At 37.8% G+C, this 14,823-nt stretch overlaps 1 long non-coding RNA gene across 1 annotated transcript in view; it reads right to left on the bottom strand.

The window, feature by feature from the left end:
• Window positions 1–7,888: 7,888 nt before the first annotated feature.
• Window positions 7,889–14,823, bottom strand: part of LOC131815040 (uncharacterized) — a 40,439-nt gene continuing 33,504 nt past the window's right edge. Inside the window, exons 3-4 of the long non-coding RNA XR_009347541.1 lie at window positions 9,921–10,025; window positions 7,889–8,161 (exon numbers count right to left, since the gene is read on the bottom strand). This is a non-coding gene — a long non-coding RNA (uncharacterized LOC131815040). The remainder of the gene's footprint in view (window positions 8,162–9,920; window positions 10,026–14,823) is intronic.

Here is a 14,823-nt window from a genome sequence, read left to right as displayed (position 1 = left end):
GTTATGCAACCAGCACATCTAACTGCGAAGTATTTCACCCAAGAAAACCTGTATCCAGTAAGTAGACTCTGCCCATTTCACTATCTCACCATTACCACCAATCCATTTTCTGTCCATGTGGACTTGCCTGTTCTAGGTATTTCATATAAATGGAATTATACAATCTGCAGGCTTTTTTATCTGACTCCTTTCACTTAGCATGTTTTCAAGGCTCATCCATGTTGTAGGGTTTAATGAGTATTATAATGGGTATGAATACTTCATCCGTTTCTGTTGCTGAACAAACCAGCAACCAAGCTATCTGGTTTCCAGTCCAGACCAAAGTGTCTGGATTCTAACATCCAGTCCCTTATGTACTAAGTCTGTGCCAAGGTAAGGTCTTTGTTATTTCTTTGATTATCATTTCTCATCTGTAAAATGGAGACAGGAGCAATCCCTACCTTATGGGAATGTTGTGAAACTAAATCAGTTAAAATACAAAAAGCATTAAGAACAGTGCTGAACCGGTATTTAGTACATGCATCATTATTTGTTCTTGTTATTCATTCTTGGGAATAAGATGAAAGAGGCAGCATGGTCCTTTGGCATTGTCTACTTGCCAGTGGCTCTGATAACAAGGCCTCCTGCTCATTAAGCCACAAGAACAACTTTATTCTATGTCTCCATTACCTGACTAGCGCCCAGGCACAGAGCATGTATGTTACCCACTGTATTGTCATTCTTCTGATATTGAGTGAGATACTACATTCTGATAAGATATCTTCTCATATTATGAATGAGATAAAATTGATCTTGATCTTGACTCCTGGTACTCACTGAGTAAGTCACTACCCCCAATTCACAAATGCAGCAATATAAACTTTTAATTGAAAATATACAGGGATGTATGTACAAGGTAATTTGACAGTTGAACTACCCCAACATTCCCAATAAACATTTTCGCCTTTCTTCTTCCCAGAGGCAATAAAAGCAGTTGTCAATCACTACAAAAACCCTTCTTAAAATGTTGTGTTTTGATTTTGAACTAACATATCATTAATTTTATTTATTTTTATTTTTTTGATGATTTTTTAATTATGTTTTTTTCTTTTTTTTAATTAAATTCATTTATTTTCAGCATAACCGTATTCATTATTTTTTCACCACACCCAGTGCTCCATGCAATCCATGCCCTCTATAATACCCACCACCTGGTACTCCAACCTCCCACCCCCCACCACTTCAAACCCCTCAGATTGTTTTGACCAGAGTAATCAGTATAGAATTTAAAATTTAAATAGCACCAGACAGCTAATAATGAAAAATGGATGTTTCCATTATCTCATCCTTTTCTATACCCGAGTTCTGCTCCTAGAGGCAAATACCCTCAACTGCTATGTTTCTTCTTTGCCTTTAACTCCATGTTTTAAAATCCTGTGCACGCTTTGCTGTTTTTCCATTGATAATTTTAGGTATGGATCATGAGGGTTTAGATCTCACTTTTAGCTTTCCTCAACACTGTGTGTGTGTGTGCATGTTTACATTTCCTGCAAGATAAAATTATTTTCAATAGCAAATATTTTATCCTTATGATAGATAGGTCGTTTAGAAGGAAATAAAATTCCAAGTTGAAAAACATTGTCACTCCGAACTTTGCAGGCTTTGTTCCAGTGTCTTCTAAGATTCAGTTGCTGTTACAAGACTAAGATCATTCTTGTGTATTTGACTGTTTTCCTCCTCTCTTGTGGAAGCTTCTAGAATCTCTTCTGGATTTCAGATATCGTGTTTCACAATGACCTTCCTGAGGTTTTGTCTTTTATCACTCATTGCACTAGCTACTTTCTTTTTTTTTTTTTAATTTTTTATTTTTTATAAACATTTATTTTTATCCCCAGGGGTACAGGTCTGTGAATCACCAGGTTTACTAGCTACTTTCATGTACATTTCCAATAGGGAGACACATAAGTTTCAGTTCTGGAAATTTAAAAAGAATTGCTTCTTTGATAATAGCTTCCTTTGATTTTCTCTTTTCTCTTTATGTAACTCTTAATTATTAGCTGTTAAACTCTAACTCTAGTCTTTATTTTTTCCTATCTTTTCTCTCCACCTTTCCTTTTTTTTTTTTTTAAATATTTTTGCTCTACTTGGAGACTATCTTAACCCTTACAACCTTCTATTTAATTTTTTAATTTCAGGTTTTTTTATGTAATAGATAAGAATTCTTTCTTGTTCTTTAATCCTGTTTCATAGTGACTTGTATCTATATTATAGACTGAATTTTTTTGTATTTTTCCAAGGATATATTACACATTCCTTAAAGTTTACTTTGACTTTCTGGATTGACTCTGATCCATCTAGGTCCTCTTTTTCTATTTGAGTTTTATTTGTTTATTTTGTTGGATTTGGTCTCTACGTCTATGGTGCATGTTTTCCCCAAATGTCTCTGATTCTTGTCTGTTCATTTGTACCTAAGAGTGAACTACTCAAACAATGCCGGTACTGAATGCATGAGCAGAGGTGGTGACTGACAGGGACCACGGTAGGTCCTTGGTGGGCGGTTGACCTACCCTTTCCATTGAGGAAACTAGAATGTTTATATAGAGACTTTTTTCCTGTGGCCATCCAGAAAAATACCAACTTCTGCCAGAAATGAAGTGACAGGGTAAGTGTAGAGGGAATAACATGAGTTTGACAACTGAGAAACCCATAAACCCTAGAACTGGGTGGGGAAAGGTGGGGGGGAGGGGCCATTCTCAGGCCTCTGTTTTTCTTTGTGTCCTCCTTCTCCTCCATTCAAAGCCTCTCATGTTTGGTTTCTCAAAAGTAAAATTCTCTGGTCCCATTCATCCATCCATCCATCTCTGTGTGTGTATGTGCGTGCACGTTGTAGGGAGGGCAGTTTAATAGTAGCTGCATCTTGGGGTATGGGCAGAAACTGGGATCCAAACCTTCCCCTGAACTCCATCCATTGCCAAAAGTAGATCCTTTAAGTTCCTGCGCCTTTCTGGAGTTTTGCAGGGTGAATTGGCTCACTTCTTGTCATTTCCCTGGACAAACCGTGCTCAGATTTTTCCGTTATCCTACACTGTTTTCAACTCTCATTTTCCAATTTTTAAAAATGCACCAAAAATTTTAATCTATTGCTGTCTTCTCCCCTCATTCTCTTTATCTTTATAAGCTAATAATTTCTTCTTCTTCCTCCTTCCCTTCTTCTCCTCCTCTTCCTCCTCTTCCTGACACTGGGGACCCATATGGGGAGGAAGGATGGTGTTAAGTGCATGTGTCTATATGCTACATGACAAATAGAAAAGATGCTGGATGTGATTTTCATCCTAAGGAGTCAAACTGCCAGGCCCAACCTGATGAGGGGATCCAGTGGATTATCACCTCAACCACTCTGGGTAGTTCTTGCAAAATTGTGTAATAAACTTCCATTTACTTTGTAACAATTGGACTTTTTTAAACATTGGAGTCGCTCTGCAGAGGGTCTTCAAAATGTGAACTGAGATTTTTGTCAAGTTGGCAAGAAATTGATGGATATGAGAGTAGATTCTGTTCAGCCATTATTTGTGGTTTGATGCTATGGAAACTAACCTATGTGCTGAGATTAAACATATCCACCGTTCAGTATGTGTAATGTAGTAATCAACAATCTCTTAACATGATTCCAATAACTATAAAAAACTAGCCCTTTTCCTTTCACTTCCTTCTGTATACATCTCAGGAAAATAGGCAAAATTATAGTTTCATAGGAAGAATAAAAAGCAGCTTCAAACCTTGGGAAAAAAGATGTCCACTTGTCTAAACAAGCTGTCATAAAGATATTTAGGTATAGTAATATTATGAGAATAGCTTCTGTTTAGAATGACTGGTTCAAGTATTTTGCTGTTTCAAAAATATCTAGTTTAGGCATCGAAAAGCCTTATGTAATAGATATTATCTACATGTTTACATGTGGAAATGAGGCTCACAAAAATTATGAGGCTCGGTGAAGATCCAAAAGGGATTTGGAAGACAGTCGGAACTTCCTGAAATCCTATGTACTCCATATTGCAGTAGGAAGTGATGAAAGGGACATTCATTCATCAACTTTTAAAAAAATTGTTGGTGACTTCGCTTCAGAATCCTCTGTCTCCATAGTATTCATGCTATTCTGCCACCTCACCTCAGGGAGCAAAGGTAAGATATTTGGTGTATTTGTATTAGATTTTCAAATAGCTTGAGCTCTCTTTAAGGTGCAAATTTATCTGCAATTTCTTCTTTTACATTTTTTTTTTTTCTGGTACGATTTTTAGAAATGTCTAGCGAGATTTTGAGTCCTTTCCTACATCTCTGATGAAATTCTGATTTAGAAAGTCTCCATTTGAAGGAGGTATAAATCTCACTGTGAAAAATCCTCTCGACTTCGGTTTTCTCCACAAAGTTGAAAATACTGCTCATGACAGGATGACTATGTTACAAGTCAACCAACATCCTATAAAGAAATTCAACTTGTCAAAACTGGCCTGTTAAATAAGCTTGGAACCGCTATCTGAATAACAAACTAGATCCGAACTTGGATAGCAAACTTCAGTTTTATGGGTCTTTCAATGACCTCATTGTTATAACAAATGAGTACATCAGGTTTCCTTATCCATCAGGAAAGTCCTCCACTCTGTGTGTCAGATGACTCAGAAAACACACAAATGTCTCCCATGCTGAAAGATAAGCAGGTTCTGGATTTTCTCCATCAAGCGTCCCTTACAGCTCTATGTCAAAGTAGTATCATCTCCAAATGAGGTCCTGATGCCCCAGCGTATATCTCTCAGTTCATCTGGGCATCAGACCCCTTACTTCCCAGTGAGCCTCATTCCTTTCTTTTCTTTTCAGAAATAGGCTGCATGTGCCAGCGTGTACTCATATAGGAGCATCAATAACACTATGCAATCCTGTCCCATCAGGGATCCCCGTCTCCCATCACTATCCTCTCCTGACAACATTTGGAATATTGCCCAGGTTCAAGGATGTTATCTCAATGAGCAGTATCTCCCAGCTGCCATGAGGGGAGGCAGAGGCACACAAGGCCTTCATTCCCTTCCCAAGACTATATGGGGGGGTGGGGCAGGGAAAGCAGTCAAGTGAGAACCCTCTTGACATGGGATTTCTGGAAAAGCCCTACCAGCCATACCCCTTTTCAAGACTATATCTCCTTCTCATGCTCCTTCTTTTGGTTCAAACTGACGACTTCCAGTCCCCACAACTTCTTCAGACATTTGGCAATATCTGGAGACACATTCAATAATCATAACTCGGGCAGTGGTCGGGAGAGATACTCCTGGTATTTAGTGGGTAGAGGCTAGGGAGTTTGCTCAACGTCCTATGAACAGTTTCCGCCACAACGAATTATTTGGCCCCAAGCATCAGTAGTTCAGTGGTTGAAAAGCTGTGCTGAAGGTCCAGAGGCAAGAAGACAAAATGTCAATCCACAAATCAATTATTAAGTGCTTTTTATGTGGTAAAGATTGTACTCCAGATCAAAGGAGATAAAAAGGAACTTCACAAGTTAGAGAGGGAATAAAGAATGTGAGGCAAGAGCCCTGACTCAGGTACCAGTCTCTCTGAGTTCAAACCCCAGCTCTGTCACTTAGGAGCTGTGTGGAATTTGGTGAATTCCTCTTCGAGCATCATTTTCTTATCTGTATAATGCCCCAAATAATAGTGCATACATTGTCATCTTGCAGGGATTAAATGAATTATATATAGAAGTACTTTGAATAGGCCTGCCACATAGTAAACTTTCTCTCCTCCTCCACACCTCAACCCTCTTCCTATCACTTAAGCTGTCTGGGACATAGGATGAGTCTCTCGAAGCAAGAGACCTGGTTTCCCTGGTTTCAGCAGCTATGGGGTTAATGGAGAAGACCCTAGGATACTAGGGTTATGTTATGTTCCAGTTCTGACCTTGTCAGGAGCCTTGGAAAAATGACATATACAGTCCTGGTCTCTATTTCCTTATATGCAGAATGGGGATACTGGCACCTGCAAAACCACAAAATTGCCAGAAGGATAAAGTGATATTATAAATGTGAAAACTATTCAAAGATTTATTATCACAGATTTGAACTTTGAGGATAATATTTATTGTTACATATTTTACATCTTCCTGCATTCCCACATCCTTTCCAAAACTTAAAAAAAATTTTTCCCTCTCCCTGAAAACAGTAGACCTGGAGAAGTCTAGCTTATTTGAAGTCCTCAAATTTATTTCTGGACAGAAGCCAATGAACTGAATTAATTTTCAAAGCTTTGCTAGGCTATTTTGAAAAATCATGATGATCATTCTCTGGTTTTAAGAGATGGGGTTAGATATACTGTATCAATTATTTAAGCCAATTAGTTAAATGCCTTCAGGTGAGCAGTCATCTGAACATGAGTCATGGCGTGAGGGACAGTCAAACCAAGTAAAGGATTGCATCAGGCACAGCAGGTGTTTGAAGCCTTAGGCGGGCTCTGTTTTGTTTTCCAGTTTTTGAGCCTATAAAATGGTACTTCCCTAAGTTGCTTAGTTCTAAATGCCACTGGCTGATCTTCATGTGACATCCTGACTTGAACCTGCTCTGCTTCTCATCTCACTTCCTGTTTGTGTCATCTGTATGGAACAAAGCCCAGGTTTAGACAAGCAAAATGATTTCTAAATCTACAGCCTCGTTCTCCCTTTCTCTCTCCCTCTCCAAGCACATGCTGTTTTCTGTGATCTGTGATCAAGGGAACATTTCAGCCAGACTCCATTTACAGCACAAAAATGCACCGACCACAATCAAGGAATATTCTCAACTCCACGTAAAAGGAGCCATCAAAATGCATCGTAATGGACACATGTCCACCTTGTAAAGTTCCCAATAGAAATACCAAAGGAAGAGAGCATGACCCCTTGTGAAATTAGGTGTTCTGACTGGGGATTACAGAGGATTAGGTGGGAGTAAGCTATACTCTGCTGTGCTGTCACTGCTCTGTCAGGACAGAAAGAGCCCCATTTTCAAGCACCAGTGCCCTTCCCACGTGTTAGATTTATTTTCACCAACTGCTTATATCTACTGTTGAAGTCCTCCAGTTTGCTTCTTTGGTCATGAAAGTTCATTTTCCCTTGGATCTGGACAGATACAATTATGGTAGTCATTGGGGTGATTACGCAAATTCTTGGTGCAACTTGGTATTGCCGTGATAAAGGCCATTTGCCCCCAACCACACTGTCCCCATTGGCACAGTACCTGGGGTAAGACCCTTCTATTCCTATCCCTGAACTCCTGCAATTCATAGTGAAGACTGGTGCATCCTGTATGTGTCCTTGGGAGATTTCCTCCTATCCCCCCCTCTTAACTTCTTTTGCAAATTGATGTCCAGGTGTTATGTAGAAGTGAGACTGATTTTTCCCATCCAATATGCAACATGATCTCCCACTCAAAGCAAAATCAATCTTTACTTGTCATTTTCCCCAGAGGCCTTTAAGACCATATTATTACATGTGTGCAAATACAGTAATTTACACATAGTCCCATCCCGAGAGGCAAGACAGGGCTCCATCCCACGGGCAAGAAGCTATGCCACGTGATCTAAGTCCACAGACCACTCAGAGTTTCCATTAGGATATCAGAAGGACTTTGGCTCAATTTACCCTATGGCTGACTCAGGTCTATGTTTTAGACAATGGATGCTTTTTTAAAGAATATGTTATTGCCTTTTTTTTTTCTTTTAGTCCACGGCAAATGTAAAAATTGATTTCCTTCACTGCTTTTTCTTAATTCCAAATAATGTTGTGTGTACTGTTGCTGCCTCAAGAAGCAGGAAGACCATAATTTACCAGATGTGAGGCTATTAGGCCTTCATTTCCTGAAGCAATGAATTAGCAACTCTTTTTCCCTGTCACAGAAAATTGTCACCAAAAATAGTCCAAGACACAATGGCAAGTCCAATTTATGTTTTGTTTCTTCAAGAGGACCCAGCTGAAAAATGAATTGACCAAATGAGAGGAAAATTGGATAGGAAATCACTCAGGTCCAAAGGGAGGGGGGCTGCAGTAGACATTATTTAATTTTATGTATTCTATATCATAAATGTTCCAAACAATTACATAAGGATTATCCTTTTCTACTAGTCAAGATGAAAAATCACAGATGATATCTCCCATATTGCTTGCTCCAATTCTCTGGAAAACAAAACAAAACAACACTTAAATTTCTCTTTTGAGAAAGCAGCAGCAGAAAGATAAAGTTCAAGTGTTCAAATGTCTTTTTTTGTTGGAGTTGTGTTTTGGGAACAAAGAGTAAACCTAGAGTCTGGAAACTTGAGCTTTAAGATGAGTTTAATACTTTTAATTTATATTTCATTTTCTAATGCATTTCATATTATATTTAATTTTCTATGAATAACTTAGTGTTTATGATGGTTAATAACTGGAGAAAAACACACATTTTGTTCATCGAGAGCTCCCTTAATAGGTAGTATTTTCTTGACTTACTCTATGGAAATATCCTTAAGATTTATGTAGGTTTATAATTTGCTTTTAGAAGATAGTGTTCTTTGAAATAGACACTGATATTTTCATTTAATGAAATAATGGAGAATGGACAATGGAAAAATCTACTCAAAATTTAATGACAATAATATGGATTAGAATTAGTGACATGTGACCCATATTTCCAAATACATAGAGTTATGGATTTATATCCCTTGTTTGTGCACTTAGCTGATAATCATTTCTAAATTATCCAAGATCACATTAGAGATGCTTAGGAAGTGAAGTCACCACCTTTGCCCTTGAGAAACTTGGGACACCAGTGGGGAAACTGGATGGGTATTCCCGAAGCTTGTGGAAAAGAATTACCAGGCAGCACACAGGAGAGCAGGGTCAGTACGGTCGAGTTACAGACATTGAAATCAAAGACATCTGAAATGAGAAATTTGCTGTGGGCTAAGAAAAGTTAGGAAAGACTTGAATTTCTTTCCTTAAGGAATTTCCCAAAGTAAGCAAGAGAAGAGTGGGTGGAGGCAGGAAGGGAGAGGAAAATTGAGAATATATGCTGACTGCCATCTTTGAAAATCTCAATATCTTCTTTTCAGTATATGTAACGGTTTTCATGAGATTAAAGGGGTCATGAAAATACTTAGAAGAAATAATTCTTATTGATGAAACAATACAGAAGAAAAAAAGAGTTACCCTTTGAAGAGTAGTATATACAACTCATAGTAATAAAACCATTTCTCAAGCCTGATATAAGAGGAAGGCATGTGAACGTTTTGAGAGTCTTTATGGATCATCTTACATGGTAATGTCAGGAAAACACATCCTTTTGCTGCCTCTTGAAGACTAGGAACCCTTGAAATGAAATATAGGTGATAGAACCCACTTCCTAAAACATGGGGATAAATTCTACTTAGATCCTAAAAGATACAAAACCAAGTCTTCAGTCTTCTATGCTTCCAGTTTCTTCAGGTGAATGGCCAGGGCCACATTTTCTATTTTATAATTTCTGAGTCTCCTCCTGTGTCCCAATCTCACCCCTGGATGAATTAGTCAGGCCGTTGCTCCTCTTTGTAGGCAGTGAGCTTTTTTTAATGTATTCAGGCATGCTGTGTTCAGTACATGAGGTAATGGACTCTACCGCCCAGTTCATTGTATTTTTGTTCAAAGTCCTTCCATTTTCAGGATCTGGCTCAAATTCTATATCCAAGTTCTTCTGGATCACTTTTCAGCCAGTTAGTCAGCAATACTTATAAAACACGTTCAAAAAGCCCCATAAGAGGTAAAGAAGGGGGGGGGAGGGGAAAGTAAAGCTCTTGCTTACAAAGAAACCATTTTGTTTGAAATGAAAAAACTCACAAAGGGAAGAATACTTAGGAACATATGTTCAGTGGTACATCATGAGCCCAGAGGAAAAGCGTAAATACTGAAGGAATTAGCTTACTCGTTTGGAATTGGAAATGTCCCACCTCCTCAGTCATTAGCCACTTAATTCTATCAATCACACCAGCCAATTGAATCTTCTTAAGCTGTTGTCGTCATCAGGTACCTAAGGAAAACACAAATAAATCAAAGTCAACACACTTTTATTTATTTATTCAGAGTTTAGGGAAAAAATGATATCACAATGTAGGTTCTGATTATGAATGAAGTATATTGAAATCAGGTCTTACATCAAAAACTGTGTGTTGGCAGTTTCACATGACATCATATGATAGATAAAAGGATTTTATGTTGACACAAACTACTATTTTATTGCAGTCGTATCAAATAAGTTAAGGCTCCTCTTAAGGACTTTAACAGATGTTTACCTTTTCTCGGCAATTACTTAACTTTCCAATTATCCAGAAAATGAGCTCATATGGACGCCAAAACACACTAAATGATCTGAACACATGGTATTAAGAATCAGAGAACTTTTTTTTGTTTATTTGTTTGCTTGTTAATATTGAATAAGAAGGTATAGAACTGACCTTGAGCATTTTGTTAATTACAAAGCTTCTTCTTTTATTTGAAGCTGTACACCTTGCTCTCAAACTCCAACTACCCATTTAAATGAAGGTTTTCAAATGCCATGGCCATTCAACTCCAGTAACCTGGGAAAAAGCATGGCTAACCTGTTTTCACATATTTAGATTATCCAGAATCGATTTTGTCTGTCTGTTTTCATTCCTGAGAGAATGGGCTCCCTGTGGTCACTGAGGCATTATCCCTAGGATTCTATCATTGCTTTTGGTAGAGTTTCCATTCCTTAGAACATTACTAAAATAATCAGTACTGCTGTTAATGGTCAGATTACTTGATTAAGTTCAAGTTGTATAGACTCATTTATGGATCTTCTTTATTAATCTCTTTTCCAAAAATAATAGAAACTCCTATTCAAAGATATGTGTTGGAGTATCATGCAGGATGAAAAAGGGCTCCAGATCCTCTTTTGTATTTACCCGAAGATCTAGAAATCTGGGTTCATGGAGTGAGATCCATTTCAACCTCCTTGTTCATTACTGCATCTGCTAGGCTCTAAGTTCCTGTTACTAGAGTTTCCTCTTGAATCTTTCAACATATTCTCTTTTCCTTTGGATTTCAATAGTTCAGCTATAGGGCGGGTGGGGGGAATGCCTGGGTGGCTCAGTTTGTTAAGCATCTGACTCTTGGTTTTGGCTCAGATCATGATCTCAGGGTCATGAAGTCAAAACCCGTGTGGGCTCTGAGCTCAGCAGGGAATCAACTTGAGATTCTCTCCTTCTCCCTCTGACACACCCCATCTCTCTCTCTCTCTCTCTCTCTCTCTCTCAAAAAATAAAGAAATAAAATGTTTTAAAAAAGTAATTGAACTATGGTGTGTCTGAATGAGAATCTCTTAGGGATTCATTTAGCTTTTCCAGTCCACTGATAAATGCTTTTCATAAACTTTGGGTTATTTTCAGCCAATTGTTTCTTCAGATATTTGTTCAGTCCCTTTCTTTCTCTCCTCTCCCACTGGGATTCCCCATTACACACAGGACTGATATGATTGGTGGTGACACACAGGTCTCCGAGGATTTGTTTAATGTGTCTGCAATTGTTTTTCTGTTTTTCAGATTGGATAAATTCTATTGATCCATTTTCTAGTTCACTAACTCTTTCTTCATTCATGTTGAATCTGATGTGGAGCACATCTCATGAATAATTCATTTTGGTGGTTATATTTATCAACTCTAGAGTTTTCATTTGGTTTTTTTTTAATCAAATAGATTTGATTTCCTTATCAGTATTCCCTCTGTGCTGGATCATTGTTAGCATATTCTCTAGTGCTAGTTTAAAATGTGCCTTGAGCATTAACCGATAGATGCTTTGAAGTCTTCACTTGCTAAATCCAACTTACAGGACCTCCCAGAGGGTATTTTCATTGATGGCTTCTTTTTCTCCCTGAGTATGGGTCATATTTTTCTGTTTTTTGGTTTCGTTATTTTTTCTTGAGAATTGGACATTTTAGATAATATAACAACTCTTGCTTTCATTTTATTTTTATCCTGAGAGTTTTTTATGCTGCTAGGGTTTTTTTTTTTTTTTTTTTTTTTTTTGGTTGTTGTTTACTTTCTCTCTCACTTTATTTTTAAAAATTAACTAGCTTAGGCTTAATCTGCGGGAAATAAATCACCCCTGTAGTGTATGGCTACTGATGTCTCTGCTCAGAGTTTGAAAAAAAAATCTTATTTTCCTTTTTCAGCTTGCCTTCCCAGAGGTAACCCCCGTGTCTGCACAGTTTAGTGATCTATCGATGATCGGCACACAGTATACTCAAACACCTCATGTCTATCAGCTCCCACTCTCTACTAGTGGATCTGTGTTTGGTTTGGGGAGTACATTCCAGGTCTGGGCACTTTTCAAGTCTGTTTTCATTCTTATTTTTTGCTGGGCCCTCTGAGGTCTCCGCCTCATGAGTACAGGCTTCCAGACAGTCAAGGATGCATGGAATGCTTATCAAGGCCCTCAATGCCTATCTCATTTCCAGAATCTCCCTGTCTAGCCCTCTGGTATTCCACTACATCCCACCAGAAGCTGCAGCCTCAAGCTAGGAGGGCTGAGGCTTTTCTCCCTTGCTTCTGGGTGTGGTTCTCCTGCTTTTCAGTCCAGATAAAGCTGGTCCCCTTCAACAGCAAAGCTGCTGTTTTCAGAAACTGCTTTGGTATCTCTCCAGTTCCCTAGGATGACCATTTTTGTTAGATTTGTCTAGCTTTAAAGTTGTTTTAACAAGACAGAATTTGCTGATCTCCTCATTCCCCTATCTGTGAAGTGCTACATCATTCTTATCCTAGAATCATGTTCTTTTCAAGGGATTTTAAAGGTTTACCTATGGCACTGGGCAGGTGGTCACCTGTACTGCACTGGGAGAAAGAGTCAGCTATCCAGACAGTATGATCTTAATAAGAGTCTAGCAAGGAAATAGATTAGCATTACAGTTTTACAAAATATTAAACACAAACATTAGCTCACCAATTTCATATTCCTAAATTACCTTTATGGTCTTTTAACTGATAATATTTTTCAAATTCTTTTCAGTGCACCACCAGAAAGTCCAAAAGAAAAAGATACAAGTTTTCGCTCTAATGAAGTGAAATTCCACTCCATATATTTCTATATTCCTAGTCAGGAATATAGAAAATGCCTAAAGAAAAATGTCTTTAGAAGAGAAACACTTTAACAAACATGAACTAGTGAATATACATTTAATTCCATTCATGTTGTGAGGATTAGGATAGGTTAGCCTGTACGACAAAACTCCCCTAGTCCCACCATTTTTTGAAAAGGCAACAGAATCTTTATAAAATGTTTAAAAGATTTAAGTGAATAAGTGAAACAGACTGCTTCCGGTATATGCAAGACAGGGTAAGCTTTTCTTTTCTTTTTTGTTTTCCTTGATCACAGTATCACTCAGCTTCTCCAGCAGAGTGAAGCATAAGCTTTCATTTTGCACTTCTCCCCTTCCACCCGGACTCTGCTAGTCACTTGGGAGAGGTCTGAATTTAGCCTTATGTCCCATTTTCCATCAGTAATATCTAAGCTTGAGATTTATGCTCTATCAGACTTGAACTATCAACCTAGCATTATATCTCATGCAAGTAATTTAAAACATTGTGTATACTTTTGCCACTTCAGGGAGATAATAGGTGCCTTTATGATTTCTACTTGCATCTGTATTTTTCTTTACTTTTGAAATTAAAATGGTGAAAACAGATTTAGAAAATGATGTCTTCTGTATCAGAGAGATTTTCTGTTTCTTCATAGCATGATGTGTTTATAATCATGATTTATTATATATTTATAATCAAGATGCCCTGCCAGAAAGTAAAAATTCAGATTATCAGTTTAAATCTTTAGGAATAAAAAATTGGATGGAGAAGGTAGGATGTGGTCTAATCATTTCTTAACTTGATATATTTATGAAACAAAATCATTATGCCATAAAGTTAGCATAGATTTATTGTCCTCAAGGTAAAGCACAAAGAAAAATCTTTTAAATGTGGCCACTAAAATGTCCTTGTATTAAAGCATAATCAAGATATTAATCACGGTTTAGGTCCTTGACTATTTATCCTTGGAGTAAGAAAACTGAGGTGACTGTTATTCTGTTATGTTTTGCATTACTACACTATTTCCACTACCTGTAAAGTCTGCAAATTGAATCATCTTAAAAGAATTAGTCACTGTGTTAAGTTTTTTTTTTTCTTGGCCCAGCTCCATTCCGTGTTTTGCTATTGCTCTGAAGCATTTCCCTATTCAATGGCAATAAAATAAGCTCAAAATATATAAGTAAAAGCAACTAGTTTGACTCATACTTCTCTCTTATTCCCCAAAAAGCAGTAAGCAGCACCTTTTCCCTTTTCTCTGCGCTCAACCCCAGGACACAAGAGAACTTTCCCACTTTCTAGTACCCGCCATTCTAGCACTCCTTCTCTGCCAATAATTTCCAATATTCCTGTTCAGATTAACCTATGCATACAACACCTTTCCCCCCCAATAAACCTTGAGAAGAGACTGCCAGCCATAGCTTGTCACAGACATAAACCTGGTGACCACATGGATGGACTACATCACCTATTGACAATCAGCCAAAGGAAAGGGGTTTTAATTACAATGGAAGTAATTAGATTGGGGATAAACAATTACTTCACAGGGAACCTGGACCATATATACTGCTGCTGAACACTTTAGGGGCTAAGTCATAAATCTTATAAAACCCTCTGCACTTAGCATTGCACCTAACAGAGAGTAGGTTATGGATTTAATAAATATTTGGTTAATGAATAGTTGAATGAAGTAAATGGGTGACTAAAGGATAATTAAGCCCCCTCTCATGTGAGATA

The sequence above is a fragment of the Mustela lutreola genome, chromosome 14 (genome assembly GCF_030435805.1).
Source record: "Mustela lutreola isolate mMusLut2 chromosome 14, mMusLut2.pri, whole genome shotgun sequence".
In the NCBI taxonomy this organism is placed as follows: domain Eukaryota; kingdom Metazoa; phylum Chordata; class Mammalia; order Carnivora; family Mustelidae; genus Mustela; species Mustela lutreola.
Note: the sequence above shows the minus strand (reverse complement) of the source record. Positions and strands in the feature narration are given on the sequence as shown.